Genomic DNA, 27,692 nt, shown 5'->3' on the forward strand with positions numbered 1-27,692 from the left:
ATGGAATGTTTCGAGATTTTTTTTTTTTTTAATTTTTGATGTTGGAAGGGAATGGTAGGACTTAGGGCATTTCTAGTCATTTTCAATGCCATCATACACTCAGACCACTACCTGTTCAGTAGAGCTATGCATACAAGTGAAGTTGGCTGCAAAACTGAAAAGTAGTATTTCTGTTTCTACTTGATCTAAAAAGGAACAAAACTTTTGAAATACTCAGCTGAAAAGAAAAAAAATCTACCCAAAGAAACCCCTTGAAAACGTAGGGGTTGCTTATTTATGTATTTGTTCATATATATATATTTATTTATGTGTGTGTGTGTGTGTGTGTGTGTGCGCGCGCGCGTGCGCACGTCTGTATAATTCCTGGATCTAGTTGCTTTTTCTTTTGGGATCTTTGTTATGAAAGGAGATTTCTTAGTACTTAGTGGGTGACATTTCTGCACAGCTTATCTGTCAATAGCCAATGCCTTCTTTGCTCAAAAATCTTTAGGTATTACAAGCAAAGAAGGCTGATTACTGGGTGTCATAAAACCCATTTTCAGATGTGCTGTTTCCAGATGCTTTAGCTTAACCTGACTGCACGGGATTGTTCAGCATGATGGATGGCACTCTGTAACATCTGCAGGCTGCAATGATTATCTTAAGTTACGGTCAAAGCCCAACTCCATACCAAAAATGAGTAACTTGTATTCATGAAAGTGGTTTTATTTCTTGCACAAATGGCCAACAAGCTGTTATGTTAAAGGTTTTTGTGTATAAACTCATCAAGGGGAAAAGGTCACTTAAAAAAACCCCCACCAACTTAGAAATATAAGTATGAGGGAGGAGCAAGAACTGAAATATACTATAAATCAAGCAGCTTTTGAATTTACATTCCATGCTAATGGGTTCTACACTGTATCAATAGGGTTTCCAAAATTTAAATTATTACCTATCAAAGTTTTAAGTAAAAGGTAACTAGATTACCTGTTTTAAATGAGCAGAGAGAAATTTTATTCATTTGTGATCTCAGTGATTGAGATTTAAGATTTTATGATTTAAACAAGGAAATCAGATTAGATTATACTGTGTTTATCACACCTCTCAGCAAAAATAGACCTTTTCTTGCCTCATCTTTTTCTCCGCCTAGGAAGAAAATTTTATAGCAAAATTTATGGGTGAAGACATAAAGCTGCAACCTAAGCAGATGGCATGGTAGTTTGACCTTGACTTTTCATTTTTAAATCAAGCTCAGATCACCTAGGATTCCAAAAAATAGCATATTGCAGTTTTTTCCTGCTCTTTACACTGAGTCACACATACATTTCTCAATGCTATCATTTCCTTGGGACACAAAGACAAGTATACGTGTATTTGCTATTTCCTTCCTGACTCGAGAACAAAATGGACAACATTCTTAGTATGGAAAGACCAACACAAAATGTCACCAGAAATCCATTAGAGAGGTACTTTCTACCTCATTGGGCCAGTCAAGCACCTCTTCCCATTAACAAATAACCAGTTGAACAATAAACACCAGGAAGAGAACCAGTGGACTTTATCAAACCAAAGGTATACTGTATCAAAGCAACAATGGGGCCTTAATTGATACCTTCAGTTGATGATACCACATGAGGCAGAGATGAAGGACAATGACCCTCTTCAATCACTGCAGAAAGATAGAAAATTACAAATAAGAAATTTGCTACAGGTCCTTGAAAGATGCCTAGAACTTGAGAAGTCCTAGAATTTAATCTTCACATCCACTTCTTAAAAGCCTTACAATGTGGATACTCTTTGATCCAGCAACCTACTTTTTTTTAAGTAGGCTCTATGCCCATGAGGAGCCCAATGTGGGGCCTGAAATCACAACCCTGAGATCAAGACCTGGGCGGAGATTAAGAGTCCGATGCTTAACTCACTGGGCCACCCAGGCACTCCCCAGCAACCTAACTCTTGATGGTATTAACAGTAACTGTTTTAATAAATGTGCAAAGCTATCCATTCAAAGATCACATTCACAGCATTGATTATGATACTGGAAGATGTGGACCAACCTGAATATCTACTAACAGAAGATAGGTCAAATAAGTTATTGCACAGCCATCCAATAGAATATCATAGTTATAAAAATGCAGAACTTTATTTTTAAAAGGTTCATTATAAACTAAGTGCATACAAACTAGGTCACCAAATAAAAAAGCATGAAAATAAGAAAACTGTGAATCCATTTTTAGAAATATTTATCCTCTGTGCAAAATCATGGGGAGAATGGATTTTGACTTGAATAGTTCAGAGGAAAAACAGTCTAAGTACCTATAACAAAATCTGTGTAGGACTAGGTATCCATGTAGAATAGAAAGAAGTGTGGCTAGCCCTTCACATCAAACACAAAAATCAATCCTAGATTGATTGTGGGTCTAAATGCAAAAGATAAAACAATTAAGCTTTTAGAAAAATAAAATAGGATAGGCCTGGGGTAAAGATTTCTTGGACAAAACACAAGAAGCACTTTTATAAAAGAAAAAAGTAATTTGCATTACATTTAAAGAACTTTATCCAAAGTATTTATCAAAAAAATACCATTGAGAGGGTGAAAATGCAACCCACAAAGTGGGGAGAGATATTCACAGAATGTAAGTGAGAGAAAGGACTAGGAACCAGAACACACAAAGGCACTCAATAGATCAGTAAGGGAAAAGGCAGATTACCTAATAGAAAATCAGGTGAGACACTTGAATAGTCAGTTGGAAAAAAAAAAAAAAAAAAAAGAGAGATCAAAACATAAAAGGAGCTCAGCTTCAACAGTTATCAAGGAAATTTAATTAATCCCTAATGAGATATTATTTCACACCACCAGAATGGCTAGACTAAAAAAAGATAATACTAAATATTAGTAAGGGTAGGGAACAACTGGAACTTTCACGGACTGCTGGAAAGTACTTTCAAAACTGTCGGTATTTACTAACACTAAATATAGCCTATCCTATGATGCAGTGAAGCACTTCTGGGTGTGCAACCAAAAGAAATGCATAAACTTGTGCCTCAGAAGGCTTGTGCTCTCCCTCTGACCCTCTCCCCTCTTGTGCTCTCTCTCACTCTCTAATAAATAAATAAAATCTTAAAAAAAAAAAGGCTTTGTGCTCAATGTTTGCAGTGGCACTATTCAGTCCCAAACCGGAAGTGATCCAAATGTCCATTCACAGGACAATGGATAAATACTGCCATAGCTATACAACAAACCCAAGAAAGCAATGAAAATAAATAAATGTATTGACATAGGAAAAGTCTCAACATGATGTTGAGCAAAATAAGCCAGGCACAGAAGAACACAAATTGTAGAAGTCTGTTGAAGAGTTCAGGAACAGGTGGAAAATATCTGGTGCTAAAAGTCACTGGTTACCTGTTGAAGGACAGTATTTTCTTGAATAAGCTTGAGCAGGCATTCCAGTGCTGATAATATCTTATTTTTTGATCTGAACGCTGGTTACATGGATATATCCACTTTGTTAAAAAACAAAACTGAGCCCTATACTTATGCCGTGTGCACTTTTCTGGTATGTAACCTGTGCTCCTATAAAATGTTTACTTTAAAAAGTATGTGTAAAGCATTAAAATGTTGCATTGAAATACTGCTTAAGTATGGTTAATTCTCAAGTATTAACCTAAGTACTGTTAAGTATTACTAGTCCTGAAATGGCAGAGAATGTAGCTTACATGTTAGGATACATTAATTTAAAGAAAGCAAACGCAGCTCTTAGAAAAAATGTTTTTCATATTGAGGAGCAGGTCTACAATGAGATCTAATATATGTTCTCATTTCTTGCTTTTTGTCTATTGGAAGCTTATTTGAATATTTTTCGGCTTTCCACTTTATATTCTTTCTTCCCATAGATCTTTCTCTTTTCAAGGAAATATTTGACATTTAAGATGATTTCATAAGTTGGGAAATATCAGATGACAAAGCATTACCAAAGTAATATAAAGAGATTAATGTCTCTCACTACATCCTGGATTTCTTACATTTCTAGGTTTCTTTGCAGTTTTTAAGGGTGATGTCCTATATCCCATAGGCAGTGCCTGAAATCAGATACTCTGCTCAATGATTAGCTGCATTAATTATTGGCTTGTGTCAGTATTCCAAAAGGCATCAGAGGAGGCTTTATGGTTTATCACATCAGGGGGCCAAATACTGAGGCACTCTGAGAATGCAATTTTGCAAGAGATAATCCCAGCCAGTTGAGAGGGCCAGTGACCTCGATTATGACATATAAGAACAAAACTGCAGACAGGGATCTGCGGTTTGCCAAAATGAATAAATAATACTATATTTCCAAAAGTGGCCAGTCAAATTTAGCCCTGTGGAGAAAATGATGGTGCTGATGGAGAGACATTTCAAGTCCTCTCCTCTTCTTTTGGGAAGATTTTCAGCTGTGAGCAATCAGGAAAGAAGGTGGTCATTCAAACTTTCTTCACTTAGCCAGTATCTCATGTTCCTCAGATACAAAGGATTTTAACATACACAGTGACATGTAACATACACATCTTCAGAGTCTTCAAAGTCTAGATATGTGGCCATGCTGTGAGGTTAATTACAATAGCTATTTTTAAAGACATCTACTATGGTCCAGGCTCTTTACTTCTTTTTAAAGATTTTATTTATTTGACAGAGAGAGCATGCACGCACAAACAAAGAAGCAGCAGAGGGAGAGGGAGAAGCAGGCTCCCCGCTGACCAGGGAGCCCGATGGGGGACTCCATCCCAGAACCCTGGGATCATGACCTGAGCCGAAGGCAGATGCTTTACCGACTGAGCCACCCAGGCGCCCCGGTCCAGGTTCTTTATATACAGATTTCATTTAATTCTCAAACAACCCAGAAACTAATGATAGTAACAGGAACAGCTTTAAAATGATTGCTCCCCATTACTGAGCGCTTATGCTATGCCAGGCACTGCACTGAAGATATAATTTAATACACTCTGACGTTGTGATATCTATTTTCTAGAGGAGAAGGTATTGGAATCCCATCATTAACGTGTTTAACTGCCATGAATTAAACTACAGTCCCTTGGCAAAATGAGAGAGGAAGGAAGAGAAGCCAAGAGAAGGATGAGGGGGCAGACAACTTCTCCCAAGGTGGGTCACTTGGCTCTGCATTGACAGGAGGATCTCGTGTCCAGGAGCGGTGTAAGGAGGAAGATGGAGACTTGCCATTTCTTCCCCCAGTCTGTTACTTTGTTCTCAGGGACTGAGAATCACACTGGGGTCAAGTATGTAGAGATTCATTTTTTTTTCCCCTCACACACATGACCACTTTATGTTTATGCAAAAATTCTTAATTTGCAACTGAAGAAGCAGAAATCTTTCAATGCCCGGCAATTGAAACAATTTTCATTTCAAGAATAATTTTAAATACCATTGAATTTTACTATTTCTTACTTCGGAACTTCCCTATTAATCACTGCTCCACCTCCAACCCATCCCTACTCCCCTAGCATGAAGATGCTACCCCACTCACTATACTAGTTTTAGGGCCCAAGTGTAGAAAGTTACCAAGTGGTGGCATTTAGACTCTCGCGGAGGTCCGACTTCAAACCCCGCGTGTCCCACACACTGCATCTCTAATAGGCGGTCCTGCTCTAAGGGTACCATCCTTGAGGGCAACATGAAGGCAGTGGTTCTCCAAGTAACGCACACTCTCAGTCCTTACTAGAGAGGCATGGGCCTCATCTCATCACGTGTGCGGCACGGGGAGGGGCTTCCTAAGGAGCGCTCAGGTGAAGCTCGTGCATGGGATAAAATGATGGCATTGTGAGGAACATGGAATTGATGACACCTGAATAAAATTTATTGAACTAAGAAAAGGATCTCATCGCCTAAGGAAGGCAAACATGTAATTGTGACTATGCCCCTTTCAAACTATCGTTGCGGAGCACGCCACAGGAATCCTCATTTTCCCTCCACACCTCCAGGGGGCGATGTCTGAGCAGAATCTGTTATGCAGTCTGCTTTTCCGAATATAACTAAAACAAAATTTCTTTCTATTCATCTAGTGATACTATAAGTTTATGTCACTGTCATTAAGGCAATGGTGCTAGGGAAAAAATCCTTCTGAACCTGTTAAATCTTTGTTTTTCAAAAAAGTGTGACCCGAGGCATTAAAGGAAGGAGACAGGTTTCTGCTTTTCACCTGCTGTCTGTTGTCATACACTGAGAGGTCTTTAAAGGCGGGGGACAGATTGCAGTTTGGAGTCAGGAAGTGTGGGCTGGAGTTTCTGCCCAGCTCTCCGGTAGCTGTGTGACCTGGGGAAGTTACTGAACCTCTCTCTGCCCCTTTTGGCTCCATCATTCCAACCTCTGCCTTGGTCTTAAATGCCTCTCCGTGTATCTAAGTAAGGATATTTGCCACTGGGGCCTGCTGGAAGAGTCTAGAATGATCGCATCTTTGAGACCTTACTTTAATTTTATCTGCAAAGATAAAAATTTTTTCCCCCCAAGTAAGGTCACATACACAGGTTCTGGATATTAGGACATGAACATATATTTTAGGGGGCCAGCTTTCAACTCACTATGCAGCTCCTGTTTGTCATAGGGCCTTAAAAATGTTTCATACGTGTTGTCTCATTTAAAATTTTAATCATGAGGAATAGGAGTACATGAATACCAGCCATCCAATAAAGAACAGGACACAGGAGAGGAGGGAGATAGGGAGGGAGAGTTTGCTTCATCTATGGAGACATGGAAAGCTTCAGAGAACAAATGAAAGCCTACACAGAACTTGAAGGAAGGGTGGAATTTTGAACCTCTAATTTCTTCCTATAATAATTCACATTATAAACTTGCTCTGAGCATTTAGAGACAGAATCTATCTAAAGCAATTAATACATAGCCTCTTACAAAGTTAACATTTAATACCCATTTATAATAATTATTAAATGTTGTTGCTTTTTCAAGACCTGCCAAATAAATCATCCAAATTGCTAATAACCTTCCTTCGGCTGTGAATGTTGAACCCAATAGACTTTAGAATGTTTTCCTCTATTTTTCTTTCACATACAGATTTTGATGATTCCTTCTGAAAGGTGTCAATCATTTCACAAGATAAACACAGAAGATAACATTTATGCTAGAATATTCTGCCACCTGCAGGTAATCAAGGGCTGCTACAGTTTTCACAAAGACTAGCTGCATCTGCTAATAGTAATGAAATGGCTTTTGATGCAGTGGCCCTTGTTCTGAATCTAGGGGGCCTCCATAAATACTTGTTTTCTTGTTAATATATTATTGTCAGTGGCTGCTAGTCAAAAACACTCCTTTAAATAAGACATTAAAAATATTTATGCTTTACTCCCATGCTAATTTTTGAATTTCAGAAAAGGCACAAACTCAGCTCATAATAGACTGATCCTCTCTAAGTTGGTGGTTTTCAAAGTATTATTTCTGGATCAGCAGCAGTACCTGGGGCCTGGTTGGAAATGCACCACTCCAGCCTTGTGAATCAGAAATTCTGGGGATGGGGTTCAGAAATCTGTTTTGACAGGCTTGCCAGCTAGTTCTGATGCACGAAGTTCTAGAACCAGGCATCTGCATGTGTCAAAGTGGGGTTTCTATAGAGGGTGGAATGAAGGATAAAGGGAAGCCAGGGAGCCTATAGAAGGGAAAAGAGGAGGCAGTTAAGAAAAGCCTGATGCAGTTGCATGGCTTCATAAATGAGAAAATGGAAAATACCTCTTTCTGATAAAAATAGATCTCACGTATTAGCAACATTAGGACTTGCATACTTTTTTTCTAGCTAGAATTTTATTTTTCCTATCAAGACTTTAAAGGAAATGTTGGCTTATATTGTGTTTTATTTTCTCTGACATTAAACTCATTTATGAGATTACACTGTATCTCTTCAATAACTGAAATTTCATTCACACAGATAGCTAAAACCCAATCTGCAAACACTTCAGAGTTAAAAAGACAGATTCCACCTTGCCTCATTTAAAGTCAGTGAAAAAAAATAAACGTAAGTAAATCACTATTATCAAATACAGGCAAGTACACAAGAACGGGAGACTCTTCTTATTTGCAAATGTGGATTTGAAGTTATGTCAGGTCCTTTTACCTCGGGAAGAGGTAGGGGAGCCTCTCAAACGCGGGCTGGAACCAACATTGGTTCTCAAACTTGGCCGAGGGCTGGAATCGCCTGAGGGTCTTTAAAGGCTATTGCAGGGAGGGGTCACAAGGAAAGTGCTTAGCATAACGCTTGCCCTATTAAAGGAGTGGGCTCCCCATTGGCTAGTACTATTGCCGCAGGTAAGATAGTCTTCTCTTCAGTGGCTGCAAGCCAACCGGCACATTAACATCACCTGGAAAACATCGGCACCCAACCCGGCTTGAGGCATTCTAATGTACTCGGTTCGGAGCAGGACCTGAACATTTTCTCAAGCTCTCCAGTGTGGAGCCAAGGTGGAGAACAGAACAGCTGTGCTATTTATTGGAAGATAAGTAAATTTGAATCTTCTTCATAATGTGTCCACAATCTCATCAGGAAGACAGACAAAACCAGAATGGACTATGATAATGGTAGCCTAAGCCTTGAATGTTGAACCTTGTGCTGGATATCCTATCTTTTTATGACATATTTATTTATTTATTTAAAGATTTTTATTTTATTTATTTGAGAGAGAGTGAAAGTGAGAGAGATCACAGAGGGAGAGGGAGAAGCAGGCTTATGGCTGAGCGGAGAGCCCCATGTGGGGCTGATCCCAGGACCCTGAGATCATGACCTGAGCCGAAGGCAGACGCTTAACCAACTAAGCCATCCAGGTATCCCCCCATTTTTTTTTTTTTAATGGGCATCCCATGAAAATACTGAAGTGAAGGTCTACCTTTTGCCTTGTATTGCTAATTTACCTAATTAACAACCCAGGTAAATATATTTTATATCATACTTTAGATGTTACATCTCTATGATGTCATATTCTAATCACAGCTCTTTTTGATAACACCATAAGGTGGGTACTATTACTATCACTGATACAAAAAATACTTTCTAAGATGTCAAAGAATCCCTTGTCTTATAGAAATAGGAGATAAGTCCAAACTGGATGGATGCAGGAATCACAGAGAGAGGAAGCATCTCTGCATAACTGAGGCTGAGGCATAGAGTGTGCGGGCGCAGATGGAGAAGAAACCGGAAGTGGACTTTGAAGAGCTGAGGCGGGGCGGGGGGGTGATGTGGTCAGCTTCAGCAAGGGGGGAGCAAGTTTTTAGAAGATACACATACAATCTCAAGTGAAATAGGTGTTCAATAAAAAGTATAAACTTATAAAATGCATGGTGTCATTTCTTGTAGAAACCAATAATTGGTGACCTACTCGATGTGGAGCTTAGTGAACCTCCATGGACGAGGTGGCACTGGCCGTGGGAGACAGACTCTCTGGAGAGGTGTGGCAGCTGAGCTTGAGCAGGTTCAACTCACTGCCCAGTGCTAAGTACTGGTGCATGGTGGGAATGATTTCCAGGCCTGAATTCTTACCCACTTCACTCCATCGGGTAGATGATGGCTGTGCTATGTTCAAATGTTGTGGATAAACATCTGCTCCTGGAACAATCAGGCAAAATTGAAAAAGAAGGCATTTGAGGGAGTTTGATGACTGACCCGGGCACAAGATAGGGTAGGGGAGAACAGTGTGCTTGGAGATAATTGGACAAAGATGCAGGCCTGAGAAGTACAAGGCAATAAGCAATAGAAAGCAATCGCGTGCAGCCGAAAGCTAGAACTTAATGTCAGAGAATGCTGAGAAATCAGGGGGAAAAGGGTGGTTTGAGTCTAATTTTAGAGTTCTGCATTTTTTGCAGCTTGGACTTAATTTGCAGAACAGTGGGGAGCCACTATGTTTCTGAGTAGGGAAATGAGTGCATTTTAAGAATGTGTCTAGCAGGGGCACCTGGGCGGCTTAGGAGGTGAAGTGTCTTGCCTTTGGCTCAGGTCATGATTCCAGGGTCCTGGGATCCAGAGGGTCCTTGGATCAAGCCCCACATTGGGATCCTTGCTCAGCAGGGAGCCTGCTTCTCCCTCTCTCTCTGCCTGCTGTCCTCCCTGCTTGTGCTCTCTCTCTCTGCCAAACAAATAAATAAAAAACTTTAAAAGAAAAGAATGTGTCTAGCAGCAGTGAGTTTTCTTATGAAGAATGCAATCATAGAATTTTTAAACTGAAAGAAACTTTAGAGTTTATTTGTCCATTAGTTTCAAGCTAGTGGTCTGGGGGCCAGACAGGAGTCCAAAGGTATGTTTGGTTTGGTCCCCATGGTGTGTCTTACCTTTTCTTTTAGCTTTGAGCTGGAACATGCAGTCTCTGATTTGTAGCTTTTTCTCCTGGTATGTCAGTTAAACTCTGTGAAATGGTCAGGTGGAGCTCAGAGACAAGAAGAACCCTTTGCTAAATAAAATTCAAAGTTGCAACCCAAAAAGAAGTGTTACTGGGTATGTCTTATTCTATCCCAAGTTATATTTCAAAGGGTGGTCTTTTTTTTTTTTTTCTTTTTAACAGCCATGAGCCTTGTATAACTGTGGTCAGTGAGAACTCCCCCTCTAAATAATGTGCATGCCAACTGAGAACCAACCATCTTAAAAACCTGAGGATCTGAGCGTTGGCAATTGGCAATGTGTTGTGTGAGCCAGACTTCTGCCATATTTAACCCTCCATCCTTTGTCCGCGATGCACTTTTAACAGTAAATGCAGAGATTCCCCACGCCACTTTGTAATTATGCCAATTGATTAATACTGGCAAGTTCTCATTTCCCCCAGAAAGGGCTGCCTTTTCCACAAGAATTTGTTTTCAAAGACTTAAAGCCTAGAAGACGTGGCATAAATATGATGAAATACAATTTTTGGGGGCTGCCTTCTTTCTTGAGTCTTTGCCACACCTTGTCCTTTTCCTGTTCAGAAGTAAGCCACAGACTAATGGGCCAAAATTTACATACAACCCTTCATTTCAGAGCACGAAGTACTTTGAAGGGGGAAAAAATAATCATCCACATTTTTTAAATTGAAAGCACTTTCTTAATGATTTTTCCATGGTCAGGGGTTGAAAACCCACAACTTATTCATGTGGAGCAAAGTAAAAAAAAAAAATAAAATAAATAAATAAAGGTTTTTTATTTTTTATTTTTTAAGATTTTATTTATTTCAGAGAGAGCGCAGGAGCACAAGGGGGCGGGGGGAGAAGGGGAAGGGATAGGCAGACCCCCCTGCTGAACAGGGAGCCTTAAGGAGGGGTGGAGGGGTCTGATCCCAGGACCAGAGACCTGAGCCCCAGGCAGAAACTTAACGACTGAGCCACCCAGGTGCCCCTAAATTTCTCAACCTGGGCGCTGTTGTCTTTTGGGGCCAGATAATGCCATTGTTGGGATTGTCCTGTGCCTGGTAGGACATATAGCAGCATAATGCTCTTTACTCCCTGGATGCCAGGAGCACCAACACCCCCAATCCTGACAACCAGAAGTATCTCGTCATCGCCAAATGTGCCCGGGGTGGCAAAATCTCTCCCCATCGAGAACCACTGCTAGATATCAATCTTAATTTTGCTTTCCTGTTTGTCACCCCACATTGTCTAGGAAGCACAGTTGATAGAAGTATAAAGTTTGGCGATAGGTGAATTAAAGCAATTAAATGAAACATATTTTAATCTTTTTAAACTAAAAGTTTAAAAACACTAAAATGAGCTTTCCAAAAGTTGTGACTTGATGAGAAAATTTATTAAACTTATATTCATCCTAAATATTCACAGGAGCTGAAAGGAAAAAGTAAGCGTAAAGAAAATATTTTGAAACTTGGAAATTATGTCTCTAAAGGAATTAATGGTTATTTTTAACATTACTGTGGTATTAATATTAGCATGGGGCATGTGAGTAACAACACATCCTTTCTGCCTTGCCTAGAGTAATTACAATAGAAGGTCTAAACATTAAATCTAGAAAAGGTTTCCAAGCATGATACAGGAACTGGTAACTAATAAGATGCAAAAAGCGAACATAAAAGTGACAACGACTATGTATATTTTTTCTTTTACAATGACTTTTTTGGAATAAGCAGAAAGAAATTGATCACTAAGTTTTCTCATAGCTATTAAAAAGAAGGCACAGAAAGAAATAGTGTAGGTTCTTGTTTGCTGTGTTTCATTGTGTTTTAATATGTAGGAGTTGTATTTTGGACGTAACTTTTATATAGTAGCTATTTACACATTTAGGCTAGAAAGGTGTAAAATTTAATGATTCTGGAATCAAGACACTGTCACAAGGAAAGAAACTTAGAAAAGGCTTTGCCCAGCAGTTCTTACTCTGTTTGTGGATTTCACATACTTAAGGAGTTTTTTAAAATAGATAGGTGTCCAGGCCCTATATGGACAGTTATTCTGATTTAATTAGTATGGGAGGAGACTTCACTATTATTTGTAAACACTCCTTAGATGATGCTAATGTTAGGAACCACTGGTCTAACCCATGGGTTGCAAACATAAATCACGACAGGGACCCGGAAATTAATGCAAATTAATTAGTGGTCCCAGTCTAAGAAAACGGGTGGGGCGGGGGTGGAATGTGTTAGACTGGAGACTCTATACTCTGTCTAAAAACATTCTTTTGCACAGTTGTAGCCATCTGGAAATGTTGTCCTGATTTTTATTAGAAACCAAACATCTAGGTATTTTAGAGAAATTTCTCCAACTTATTGGAATACCATAAAGGGGCCAAATGAAACATATCTGTGGGCTTTCAGTTTGCAACTCTAAATCCAGTCCACTTTATTTACTTCACCAATGAAGAAGCTGAGAATCGGAAATTACACAGGTGCTCATGCTGATAGAATTTGTGGCTGAGCCTGACTCCAGTTGCAGTGTTTGGTTTTTCTGATGATCCCACATTACTGTGCTACAGCTGTTCATGACAATGAGAACATTTATTAAGTGCCTACAATGTGCCAGACACTGTGCTAAGTGAAACCCACATACATCTTTTTAAAACCTCTTAGGGAATTTATGGAATAAAGATTAATAGTATCCTCTTTTTACAGAGGAAGGAAGCGAGGCTGAGAGACATCGACCATAGAGGTCAAGGAGAGCCCAGAGCTGCATTCAAGTTCACCTGATTGCAAAGCTTCCTCTTAACTCTTTGCACCCTGTTTTCCAGAACGTTTCTTCCTACGTTCTGAAAGGAGTCTCTCTTGATTGCATTTGCGAGCTAGGCACCCAGCCCTAGTCACTGGGGCATTCATCAAGGTCCCTCCCCGTCGTGCTCTTCCTGTGCTGTGCCCACCTTTCGTGTTTATTATTAAAGTTGACCCTGCTTGAGGTCTGAGGTCAGCTTTTCACCGGGTCTGCTGGAAGCCTAGGAAAAATGACAGCCCATTGAAATGCACTCAAAGTGAGACCTCGTCAGGCTTGCTGCGGTTATGCACAACTTGCCTGTTTTAGAAGAAATAGAATAAATTGAACATTGGCCCCCCGTCCCTCCCTGGACTGTCAGCCAGACTGTGTACAAAGACAAAAGCTTCCACTGAAAGGCACTAGAAGGACAGACCTGCTTTAAGATGGGAAAAATATCTGTTTAAGAAGAATGTAGAAGAAAAATGAAAATGGTTTACCATTGAAAGCCAGTCAGAATCAATGAGCATATTTGCATTACTGACTCAACGTTTACTTCCCTCTCTCTTCTTTCTGACCTCAATCCAACATTATTCCAAAGACTGGCAGTACCAAAGTGTGCAAATATCCTTCAGATTTTCTCCAGATTTTAGATGAGGACTAAAATATTCATCCTCCTCACTTCTAGGTATGAGAGTTCAAATTATAAGCAGAAACTGAGAGTTCATTCAGTTTCTTGTCCCTGCTTTACAGAGCCCAGTGCTCAGTGCTAAGGAGCTGACACTTTAGGGCATGACATGATCTGACCTCAGGGAACATAGGGTGAATTGGCAGTGTATATATTGAGTGGTAAAGCAATGGTAGTCACGCTTATTGCTGTGAGTTCAGAATTGCTCTCTTAAGTTTTAAATTGTTTTTATTTCACCAGAAATACAGTTTGGTTACAGAAAAACAAACCCAAAAATAGAGATAGAAAGCTCAGAAAGTCTCCACTATTTCTCCATTCCAGAAATACCCGCCATTATCAATCTGGCATTTCTCTGACATATTTGTTCATATATATATATCTATGTTGGTTTCCTTTTTAATGCCAGGAGGGTCATAGAGTGAACAGGGTTTCATAACTTGCCTTGTTCTCCATTATGATGGTATAGAGAACTGTGAAGGGGGGAGCAGAGGAGCAAGCGTCTTCCTTGCCTGTGGCTAATTCACGAGAAAGATGAATTAGTAGCCATTTTGTTTGGGTTGGGGCTGAAGGTTCTCAAACCACGCATGTGCGTGCAGACCACCACCGAGCCAGGACTGCAGGGAATGTGCGTTCTGGAGACGGTACGGAAGACGGAGCGGCGAGTATCATGTCATCCCCTTCTTCCTTCAGTGAAGATGTGGGAAGTTTAACCTAAATTTACCATGTATTTTAGATGATTAATTTCAGTTAGGTCAATAACTGACTGGCATCTAAATTGATAGACAGTGGCCACTTTGGTGGTTGTTATTGACCTTTACTTTGATTATCTTGGACTCCTCTTGGGTAAACGAGTATGCAGAGCCTTCCCTCACTGATTTCATTATTTATGGATCCATCAGCCAATGGGTCCATCCATTTGTCCATGTACACCCACATGCATCAGGCACTTACTGAGTATTGACAGTAAACCAGCCACTGGTGAGATTAAAGAAAATGAAGGATGATCTGTGGCTTCAAGAAACCTATATGGTTCAGGACAGGAGAAAGTTAAGGCAGCAATTATTATAGAGAATGACTGGAATTATCCTAAGAGAAGGAACTGGATGCTATGGGGAAACAAAAGAGGGAAGATAAAACAGGCACTCAGGAGGGAGGTCATTTTAGTTCGGCTATCTATAAGATACTTTGAAAGGCACACTAATGTAGTGGATAAAAGCAAGGCTCTGTAATCAGATGTGAATTCGGATCACACGCCCAAATAGTTGAACCCTCACGTTGCTACTAGATCATGCTTCTAAGCTCATTTTGCAGTTTGTGATAGGACTGCCTTATCCTCCTTCTCCACCTGCCTGAGGTGTATATTCCATGTACATTTCCCTTTGGTTTCATCCTCTTGTCATTTTTCCATCATACCCAGTATTATTTCCACTCTCTGGTCCCAGGATGTCTGCTGTGCTTCTAGACACTACTTCCTAACTTGCTTCTCTTGAATAAAAGCATTCCAATAATGAAGGCCTCAGTGAACTTGCAGTAATTCCTTTCCAATACTATAGTGCATGAGATGCTATAGTTACTAAATAAGTAAATAACTATTTATTGACTACATGGACAGAGAGTTGAAAAGTAAGGATAACCTATGTGAGTCTCTTGAACTGAATAGTTTTATAGATACATTTCCCCCTCAAAAATGATTCCTTGAAATTTCAGCATTACCATTCATTATTGCTTCATCACTCATGAAATGGCATCGCCCCAATGGCAGACTCTTGGTATTCTCTTGCCTATTTCTGGAGAAATTAAATATGTAAACTTGTACTAGTGAGAAGGCTCTGAATATCTTAACAGACCATGGAAATATTTGCTTCTTTTTTTTTTTTTAAGATTTTATTTATTTATTCATGAGAGACAGAGGAGGAGAGAGAGAGAGGGAGAGAGAGAGAGAGAGAGAGAGAGAGAGAGAGAGAGAAGCAGAGGGAGAAGCAGGCTCTCAAGGAGCAGGGAGCCGGATGTGGGACTTGATCCCAGGACCCTGGGATCATGACCTGAGCCGAAGGCAGACGCTTAACCATCTGAGCCACCCAGGTGCCCGGAAATATTTGCTTCTTAACATACTTCCAATTTTATAATTTTCAGTCACAGAAGAGGTTCCTATTCAAGGCATCAGGTCACTGGTCCTAAAATTCTCTTTCTTGACTACTTTGTGGCTATGTCCCTGAAGCAATTATCTCTGATTTAAACATGAGTGCTGAGTTACAGAACAAAAAGAAAAAGCGGCGGGGGGTGGGGACAAACGGACCCGGTAATGTCGTTAATGTGTCTTACAGAGAAAAGCTAAGGATGTAAAATTATAGTTTTTTGTTTGTTTTTTGAAAGCCAGTTTAGAGTTCAGACTGGTGTATATTAGAAACATTTGGGGAGCCAACGGGAGCGAAATCTTGGCCTACTACAGTGGTGGGTCCCACTGGAATGGTCTCAAAGTTCTCTGCTTCTGAAGGAATTCTAGCATATGTAATACTCTGACTCTTGTAATACTTTGACAAGGAATTAGAGGAAGGAAGTGGGAATTTTACATGCAGGTAGTCTGACTCCAGAGTTTGCACTCTCAATATGAGTTGATTGAATGTATTGATGTGCTAAGTATTTTAAATACATTTTTTATTTATTATTGATAGGGTAGTAGTATTTTAAGATTTATAGATGAGAAAGCTAAAGCTTAAAGGGATTAATTACCCAAGAACATAAGACTAGTAAGAGGAAGAACTAGGTATCAAATGTAAATCTGAATTTATATCTTATTCCATTTTTCATCTGAGAGCTTTCAGATATGGTTTGTAGAAATAAAATATTAGCTTGCCATTTATAGAGTTTGTGGTTTAGCTTTAATTAATAATAATAATAAACTAATCCTCACCACTGCACAACTTTTCATTTCCCATTTTAAAGTTAAGGAAACTGACGGTTGGGGACAATGAGATGCCAAAGGTCTCACAGGCAGCAAAGGGGAGAGACAAATACAGATCCAGAGAGGACTGACCTTGGTGTCAAGATGGGCCCAAGTTCTTAATCCACACATGTTTAGCTGTTTTCCTTCTTTTGTGTTCTGCTTGCTTCTCCACTGAGCTTGGGGCTTATACTATAATTCCTAAGTATCAGGGAGATAGCTGTTGCACCAAGAAAGTTAATAAAAGGTAAAACTCAGCTGCCACTGCTTGCAAACATCTCTAGAATGTAAATTAGGAGAGAGTCTTTTGAAAACTTCAACAGATCTTGCCCTTTTTCTTTTAAGCTTTTCATCTGGGTACTTCTTTGATAAATGCAACTTTGGGTGGAGATGTTTGCCAAGAGTCTTAGTTGGGAATAAGAGAGGTTAAGTTCTTGAAGGGGGAACAGTGAAGCATGGAAACAGAATTTTTATGAGATGTATACAACAGATACCCCAGAGAAGCTGAAATATGCCAATCCACATCAACCGAAATAATGGCATCTTTACTATTAAGATCTGATAGATCTTCAGGATGGACTGTTGGTTGAGCAAAGCTATATGTGTATTAGACCCACTGCTATAAGGGAAATGTCACCATGCCAGAGTCTAGTAGTGTTTCAGGATGGGGAAGGGAAGGGTAAGGAAGACTATTTATAAGGGGCCCAGGCTAGATGCTTTCAGGTGGGTCTTGCAAGGTGGGGAATGGCTGGAATTAAACAAATTCTATGACATATTCACTGTCACCGGTAGGCACCGAGAGGAGAAGTTCTTAAATTAAGCCTTCATAAGTTAATTCTTGATAAATAATCTATTTTATGTGGTAGGTGGTCCTATCTTCCATGAGGATGTATTTCCTTCCAGGAACAGGTAGGTATTTATTTTTGCTTGTTCTCAGTATTGTTTAACATATGCTTGGGAAGGGGGCAGAGCAAGATGGCGGAGGAGTAGGAGACCTAGATTTCGTCTGGTCTCAGGAATTCAGCTGAACAGGGATCAAACAATTCTGAACACCTACGAACTCAACAGGAGATCAAAGAGGAGAGTAGCAACAACTCTCTGAACTGAGAAGCGACCACTTACTGGAAGGTAGGACGTGCGGAGAAGTGAATCCGAGGCGATATTCGGGAGGATAGACGGCGGGGGGGGGGCCTCCATCGGCCGCTTCTGGCAAGTGATAGAGCCGCGGAGCACAAAATCGGACCTTTTAGAAGTCGGCTCTGCTGAGGGACGTCGCTCCAGTGGCTAAGCGGGGGGTGGAACCCTCATGGGACAGTGTGGTCTCAGGACCCTCGGGGTCACAGAAAGACCGGGGGTGCCTGAGTGCGGCAGAACTCCCAGGTATCGGAGCGGGGAAGCCGGCTGCAGAGACGGAGCCGAGGCGTGGGCTCTCAGCTTGGGGTTGCCATAAACTGTGATCCGCGGCCCAGTCGGGCCACTGCTCCTCCAGCAGGGACCCAACAAGTGGCAGATCTAGGGAGACTCCCCTTCTTCCCCTGGGAGGAGTGGTGCGGGAGCGCACCGCAGGGATCTGCTGGGTTTGGAGACTCCACACGGGGTCGGGTGCCAGAGATACAAACGCTCGATCACAAACCAGGTGAGCACGGAGTGCGGCCGGAGACCGGGGAGATGGGAGTGACTGCTTTTCTCTGGGGGCGCACTGAGGAGCAGGGCCCCGAGTTCTCAGCTCCTCCAGGCAGAGAGTGGGAGGCCACCATTTTCACCCTGGTCCTCCAAAGCTGTGCCGGGAGCTTGCGGGGGACTAAAGCTCCTGAGAGCAAACCTGAGCAGATTGCTTGGCCCAGACCAACAAGGGTGGGGCAATTCCGCCTCCAGCAAAGACATTTGGGAACCACGGCAACAGGCCCCTCCCCCAGAAGATCAGCACGAACAGCCAGCAAGCCAAGACCAAGTTTACCGATCAAGGAGAACTAGGGAACTCCAGCGCTAGGGGAATACTGCACAGAGAATTCATGGCTTTTTTACCATGATTCATTAGTTTTTCACAGTTAATTTTTTTAACTGTTTTTTTTTAATTTTTCTTTTTCCCTTTTTCAACCAACATCTTATCAACCCCTTTTTAAAAAAACATTTTTTATTTTTCATTTTTAGAGTCATATTTTATCCCTTCATAGTAGTTACCCTTATTTTTGGCATATATATATAAGTTGTTCTCTCTTTAAAATTTTGAGATAGTTTCTTCTAACAGATCAAAATATACCCTAAATCACTAGTGTATGGCTTTGTTCTAGTCTCCTGCCTGATCACACTCTCTCCCTTTTTTTCCTTTTCTTTTTTTTTTACATCTTCTTTCTTTTTTCAAACAACTTCTTATCAATTCCTTTTATACAACCTTTTATAAATTTCATCTTTACAGTCATCTTCCATCCCTTCATTGTATCAACCCTTATTTTGTACATATATAAGTCTTTCTTCCTTTAAAATTTTAGGAGGCACTTTCTTCTAACAGACCAAAATATGCCCAAAATCTAGTGTGTGGCACTGATCTATGCACTAGCCTGATCATATTTGATCATATTCTGTTTTTTTGGTTTTGTTCTGTTTTTGTTTGTTTTTCTCTTTTTCTTTTTTTTCTCTCTCTCTTTTTTCTTTCTTTCCCTTTCTTTTCCCCTGGTTTCAGGTCTTTTCGGATTTGTATACAGTATATTTGCTGGGGATGTTGTTAACCTGTTAGCATTTTGTTCTCTCATTCATCTATGCTCCTCTGGACAAAATGACAAGACGAAAAAAATCACCTCAGCTAAAAGAACAAGAGCTAGTACCATCTGCCAGGGACCTACTCAATATGGACATTAGTACGAGGTCAGACTTAGAGTTCAGAATCATGACTTTAAAGATACTAGCTGGCCTTGAAAAAAGCATGGAAGTCATTAGAGAAACCCTTTCTGGAGAAATAAAAGAACTAAAATCTAACCAAATCGAAATCAAAAAAGCTATTAATGAGGTGCAATCCAAAATGGGGGCACTAACTGCTAGGATAAATGAGGCAGAAGAGGGAATCAGCGATATAGAAGACCAAATGATGGAAAATAAAGAAGCTGAGAAAAAGAGAGAGAAACAACTACAGGACCACGAGGGCAGAATTCGAGAGATAAGTGATACGATAAGATGAAACAACATTAGAATAATTGGGATCCCAGAAGAAGAAGAAAGAGAGAGGGGGGCAGAAGGTATATTGGAGCAAATTATAGCAGAGAACTTCCCTAATGTGGGGAAGGAAACAGTCATCAAAATCCAGGAGGCAAAGAGAACCCCTCTCAAAATCAATAAAAATAGGTCAACACCCTTACATCTAATAGTAAAACTTACGAGTCTCAGAGACAAAGAGAAAATCCTGAAAGCAGCTCGGGAGAAGAGATATGTAACCTATAATGGTAGAAACATTAGATTGGCAACAGACCTGTCCACAGAGACCTGACAGGCCAGAAAGGACTGGCATGATATCTTCAGAGCAACTAAATGAGAAAAATATGCAGCCAAGAATACGATAACCAGCTAGGCTGTCATTGAAAATAGAAGGAGAGATAAAAAGCTTCCAGGACAAACAAAAACTAAAGGAATTTGCAAACACGAAACCAGCCCTCCAAGAAATATTGAAAGAGGTCCTCTAAGCAAAGAGAGAGCCTAAAAGCAGCATAGACCAGAAAGGAACACAGACAATATACAGTAACAGTCACCTTACAGGCAATACAATGGCACTAATTTCATATCTTTCAATAGTTACCCTCAATGTAAATGGGCTAAATGCACCAATCAAGAGACACAGGCTATCAGATTGGATTAAAAAACAAAACCCATCGATATGCTGTCTGCAAGAGACTCATTTTAGACCCAAAGACACCCCCAGATTGAAAGTGAGGGGGTGGAAAACCATTTACCATGCTAATGGACACCAAAAGAAAGCTGGGGTGGCAATCCTTATATCAGACAAATTAGATTTTATTTTTTATTTTTTATTTTAAAATTTTTTATTGTTATGTTAATCACCATATATTACATAATTTGTTTTGGTGTAGTGTTCCATGATTCATTGTTTGTTCATAACACCCAGTGCTCCATGCAGAATGTGCCCTCTTTAATACCCATCACCAGGCTAACCCATCCCCCTACCCTCCTCCCCTCTAGAAACCTCAGTTTGTTTTTCAGAGTCCATCATCTCTCATGGTTCGTCTCCCCCTCTGACTTACTCCCCTTCATTCTTCCTCTCCTGCTATCTTCTTCTTTTTCTTTTTTCTTAAAATATGTTGCGTTACTTGTTTCAGAAGTACAGATCTGTGATTCAACAGTCTTACACAATTCACAGCGCTCACCGTAGCACATACCCTCCCCAATGTCTATCACCCAGCCACCCCATCCCTCCCACCCCCGACCACTCCAGCAACGCTCAGTTTGTTCTTGAGATTAAGAATTCCTCATATCAGTGAGGTCATATGATACATGTCTTTCTCTGATTGACTTATTTCACTCAGCATAACACCCTCCAGTTCAGACAAATTAGATTTTAAAACAAAGACTGTAATAAGAGATGAGGAGGGACACTATATCCTACTTAAAGGGTCTATCCAACAAGAAAATCTAACAATTGTAAATATCTATGCCCTTAACATGGGAGCAGCCAATTATATAAGGCAATTAATAACAAAAGCAAAGAAACACATTGACAACAATACAATAATAGTGGGGGACGTTAACACCCCCCTGACTGAAATGGACAGATCATCTAAGCAAAAGATCAACAAGGAAATAAAGACTTTAAATGAAACACTGGACCAAATGGACTTCACAGACATATTCAGAACATTCCATCCCAAAGCAACGGAATACACATTCTTCTCTAGTGCCCATGGAACATTCTCCAGAATTGATCACATCCTAGGTCACAAATCAGGTCTCAACTGGTACCAAAAGATTGAGATTATTTCCTGCATATTTTCAGACCACAATGCTTTGACACTAGAACTCAATCACAAGAGGAAAGTCAGAAAGAACTCAAATACATGGAGGCTAAAAAGCATCCTACTAAAGAATGAATGGGTCAACCAGGAAATTAAAGAAGAATTAAAAAAATTCATGGAAACCAATGAAAATGAAAACACAACTGTTCAAAATCTTTGGGATATGGCAAAGGCAGTCCTGAGAGGAAAGTATATAGCAATACAAGCCTTTCTCAAGAAACAAGAAAGGTCTCATATACACAACCTAACCCTACACCTAAAGGAGCTAGAGAAAAAACAGCAAATAAAGCCTAAACCCAGCAGGAGAAGAGAAATAATCAAGATCAGAGCAGAAATCAATGAAATAGAAACCAAAGGAACAGTAGAACAGATCAACGAAACTAGGAGCTGATTCTTTGAAAGCATTAACAAGATTGATAAACCCCTGGCCAGACTTATCAAAAAAAAAAAAAAAGAGAAATGACCCAAATCAACAAAATCATGAACGAAAGTGGAGAGATCAAAACCAACACCAAAGACATACAAACAATTATAAGAACATATTATGAGCAACTCTATGCCAGCAAATTAGATAACCTGGAAGAAATGGATGCACTCCTAGAGATGTATCAACTACCAAAATTGAACCAGGAAGAAACAGACAACCTGAACAGACCTATAACCACTAAGGAAATTGAAGCAGTCATCAAAAATCTCGCAACAAACAAAAGCCCAGGGCCAGATCGCTTCCCAGGGGAATTCTACCAAACATTTCAAGAAGAATTAATACCTATTCTCCTGAAACTGTTCCAAAACATAGAAATGGAAGGAAAACTTCCAAACTCATTTTATGAGGCCGCCATTATCTTGATCCCAAAACAAGACGAAGACCCCATCAAAAAGGAGAATTACAGATCAATATCCTTGATGAACATGGATGAAAAATTCTCACCAAAATACTAGCCAATAGGATCCAGAAGTACATTAAAAGGATTATTCACCATGACCAAGTGGGATTTATCCGTGGGCTGCAAGGTTGGTTCAACATCCGCAAATCAATCAATGTGATACAATACATTAACAAAAAAAGAACAAGAATCATATGATCCTCTCAATAGATGCAGAAAAAGTATTTGACAAAGTACAGCATCCTTTCTTGATCAAAACTCTTCAGAGTATAGGGATAGAGGGTACATACCTCAATATCATAAAAGCCATCTATGAAAAACCTACAGCGAATATCATTCTCAATGGGGGAGAGCTTAGAGCTTTTCCCCTAAGGTCAGGAACATGGCAGGGATTTCCACTATCAGCACTGCTATTCAACATATTATTAGATGTCCTAGCCACAGCAATCAGACAACAAAGAGAAATCAAAGGCATCCAAATCGGCAAAGAGGAAGTCAAACTCTCACTCTTTGCAGATGATATGATACTTTATGTGGAAAACCCAAAAGACTCCACCCCAAAACTGCTAGAACTCATACAGGAATTCAGTCAAGTGGCAGGATATAAAATCAATGCACAGAAATCAGTGGCATTCCTATACACCAACAAGACAGAAGAGAGACAAATGAAGGAGTCGATCCCATTTACAATTGCACCCAAAACCATAAGATACCTAGGAATAAATTTAACCAAAGAGGCAAAGGATCTGTACTCAGAAAACTATAAAATACTCATGAAAGAAATTGAAGAAGACTCAAAGAAGTGGAAAAACGTTCCATGCTCATGGATTGGAAGAACAAACATTGTGAAGATGTCAGTGCTACCTAGAGCAATCTACACATTCAATGCAATCCCCATCAAAATACCATCCACTTTTTTCAATGAAATGGAACAAATAATCCCAAAATTTGTATGGAACCAGAAAAGACCCCAAATAGCCAGAGGAATGTTGAAAAAGAAAAGCAAAGCTGGCGGCATCACAATTCTGGACTTCCAGCACTATTACAATGCTGTAATCATCAAGACAGTATGGTATGGGTACAAAAACAGACACATAGATCAATGGAACCAAATAGAGAGCCCAGAAATGGACCCTCAACTCTATGGTCAACTCATCTTTGACAAAGCAGGAAAGAATGTCCAATGGAAAAAAGACAGTCTCTTCAACAAATGGTGTTGGGAAAATTGGACAGCCACATGTAGAAGAATGAAACTGGACCATTTCCTTACACCACACACAAAAATAGACTCCAAATGGTTGAAATACCTAAACGTGAGACAGGAGTCCATCAAAATCCTAAAGGAGAACACAGGTAGCAACCTCATCGACCTCAGCCACAGCAACTTCTTCCTAGAAACATCGCCAAAGGCAAGGGAAGCAAGGGCAAAAATGAACTATTGGGATCTCATCAAGATAAAAAGCTTTTTGCACGGCAAAAGAAACAGTCCACAAAACCAAAAGACAACCGACAGAATGGGAGAAAATATTTGCAAATGACATATCAGATAAAGGGCTAATATCCAAAATCTATAAAGAACTTATCAAACTCAACACCCAAAGAACAAATAATCCAATCAAGCAATGGGCAGAAGACATGAACAGACATTTTTCCAAAGAAGACATCCAAATGGCCAATAGACACATGAAAAAGTGCTCAATATCGCTCGGCATCAGGGAAATCCAAATCCAAACCTCAATGAGATACCACCTCACACCAGTCAGAATGGCTAAAATTAACAAGTCAGGAAACGACAGATGTTGGTGGGGATGTGGAGAAAGGGGAACCCTCCTACACTGTTGGTGGGAATGCAAGCAGGTGCAACCCCTCTGGAAAACAGTATGGAGGTTCCTCAAAAAGTTGAAAATAGAGCTACCCTATGATCCAGCAATTGCACTACTGGGTATTTACCACAAAGATACAAATGTAGGGATCCGAAGGAGTACGTGCACCCCGATCTTTATAGCAGCAATGTCCACCATAGCCAAACTGCGGAAAGAGCCAAGATGTTCATCGACAGATGAATGGATAAAGAAGATGTGGTATAATACACAATGGAATATTATGCAGCCATCAAAAGGAATGAGATCTTGCCATTTGCAACGACGTGGATGGAACTGGAGGGTGTTATGCTGAGTGAAATAAGTCAATCAGAGAAAGACATGTATCATATGACTTCACTGATATGAGGAATTCTTAATCTCAGGAAACAAACTGAGAGTTGCTGGAGCGGTGGGGGGTGGGAGGGATGGGGTGGCTGGGTGATAGACACTGGGTAGGGTATGTGCTATGGTGAGTGCTGTGAATTGTGCAAGACTATTGAATCACAGATCTGTACTTCTGAAACAAATAATGCAATATATGTTAAGAAAAAAAAAAGAAGATAGCAGGAGGGAAAGAATGAAGGGGAGTAATTCGGAGTGGGAGACGAACCATGAGAGATGATGGACTCTGAAAAACAAACTGAGGGTTCTAGAGGGGACGGGGGTGGGGGGATGGGTTAGCCTGGTGATGGGTATTAAAGAGGGCACGTTCTGCGTGGGGCACTGGGTGTTATGCACAAACAATGAATCATGGAACACTACACCAAAAACTAATGATGTAATATATGGTGTTTAACATAACAATAAAAAATTTAAAAAAATATGCTTGGGAAAATATGCCCAATCCCAGAATTGTTTCATCAGGGACAGGAAATTAGGCTAGTTTCAGTTCTCAGACAAAGAATATATCAGCAATGTTCAGAAGTAGGCCAAGGTTTTTTTAACCTGTATTAGCCACAGTCCTCCTTACAGAGTCAACATAAGCAAGAGTTCTTCCTTTAATAAGTAAGTACCTGATGATTAGGTCCCAATATGCCTTTTCTTTTCCCAAGAGCTCTGATCAGATATACTGTTCCTCTAGCTGTTCAGCAGTCCTTTTCCCTCTCTTACAATATAATCACTTCTAAGCTAAAAGAGATAGCAAAGCTGAAAGGGAACCTTTTCCCCTCCCATAAACACTTATTCTCAAACTTTGGTCTGCATGACAATCAGTCAGGGAACCTCTTGAACATGAAAATCCTGGATCCCACCAAGATACATTTGTGGAGTAGGGCTGAAGACTCCAAATTTTAAGACTCCTCCCCTGCCCCCAAACATCTCTACCCCCATCATCAAATGATGCTTGTGTAGAGATCCCAGGACCACGCTTTGAGAAACACTGGAAACTTCGAGTTTTTCTAGGTATTATAGCATCTACAATTGCCACCTGCAATTGGTAGGTGATCTCTGTTGAACCTGGAGTTTCCTGTTGATGCACTGACATCGCTGAGTATTTCAACATGGCCATGTGATAAGGAATTAATTGGGTTTACCTTAGTTCTCTGGTAGATTATATAAAAAAATCTGTGTCCCAGAATCTACATGATTTGTTTGAAAGGCAATTCATTCTTTTCATCCCACTAATTATCTTACCCCTTGTCAACTCACTTCTGATGTTTCAGTGGAAGATTATCACAACGAGGGTGATATTTAACAGGATTTTTAAAATTTGCATATTTGAGGGAATACAGTCTCCCTTCTTTGTCTAAATAAATGTATTTATAGATTATTTTTTAAAAATGATACTACAGGGGCGCCTGGGTGGCTCAGACGTTAAACGTCTGCCTTCAGCTCAGGTCATGGTCTCAGGGTCCCGGGTTCGAGCCCCGCATCGGGCTCCCTGCTCGGCGGGAAGCCTGCTTCTCCCTTTCCCACTCCCCCTGCTTGTGTTCCCTCTCTTGCTGTGTCTCTGTCAAATAAATAAAATCTTAAAAAAAAATGGTACTACAGAGAAATATAAAGAAGCATATAAAAATGCCTAAAATTCTACCTTTTAGTTATCCTAACATTTGTGTCTAAGATTTTGAGACTTTTTATCTTTAAACACAGAATTTTTGTAAAACTTGGATTATACTAGAATACCTATTTTTTTTTTGCTTCTTTAAAAAACTATGCCATGAACATTGTTTATATTGATAAATTTAGTTGAATACTTAGAAAGTTTTCACTTTTTATTTTGAGGTATATGCTCCAGGGAACATATCCTTGTACACATTCTTGTACACTTATTTTGGCATAATTGTCCTAATAATTGCTTATGTTAAATTACTACAAGTAGAATTAGTGGACCACACTTAAGATTTAAACACATGCTATCCAATTGTCCTCAGGGAAAGCTTACAATTGTCTGTTTTATACAGTCTCAAATTCTGCTTACTCAAAGAATCCTTCCATGATGACATTATCTTAAATGAAAGTGTCTCTTCCTTCCCAGTGCTCTTGATCCTATTACATTGTTCATTGCATTGATCACTACTTAACATATTGCATATTTCTTTGTTTGTATTATGTTCTCTCTTCCCCGGTAGACTATCTGCCTCACCAATGGAGGAACTTCTCTTCATTGTTATATCTCCAGCTCTCAGAACCGTGTCTAGCAGAGAGCCGGTGCTCTATAAATAAATGTTGACTGAATTCATGATCTGTTTCTAACATGAGATATTATCTTTTTTACTCTCCTTTGTAAAGAGCCATATTCCAGGTGAATAGAAATGTAAAGTACAGTCATATGAAGGCAGCTTAGCCAATTAGTGTGTTTTGCTATATGTGCTCCCCATCTGTCCAGCCAGCTCATCTTCAAAAGTCCCCGATTTGCTTACTTCAACTATGAAAACATGACTGCTGTCAAAATGACAACATTTTTATCCTACCCATGGACATACTTTTAGATCTGGGGTTGGCAAACTTTTTCTGTGAAGAGGCAGATAATAAATATCTTACACTTTGTTAGACGTGTGATCTTTGTTATAAGATTCAACTCCGTGGTTGTATCATGAGAAGAACCAGAGACAATAGGTAAATGAGTGTGACTGTGTTCTTACAAAACTTGATTTACAAAGGTGTCAGACCTGGGCTCACAGGTTGGGCTCACAGGCCCATGCTTAATCAGTTTTCACTGATTCAGTGTTACATAGAATCTAGAACAGCTC

This window comes from Callorhinus ursinus, unplaced genomic scaffold (genome assembly GCF_003265705.2).
Source record: "Callorhinus ursinus isolate GAN/ISIS: 27379988/994484 unplaced genomic scaffold, GSC_fseal_2.0 scaffold15, whole genome shotgun sequence".
In the NCBI taxonomy this organism is placed as follows: domain Eukaryota; kingdom Metazoa; phylum Chordata; class Mammalia; order Carnivora; family Otariidae; genus Callorhinus; species Callorhinus ursinus.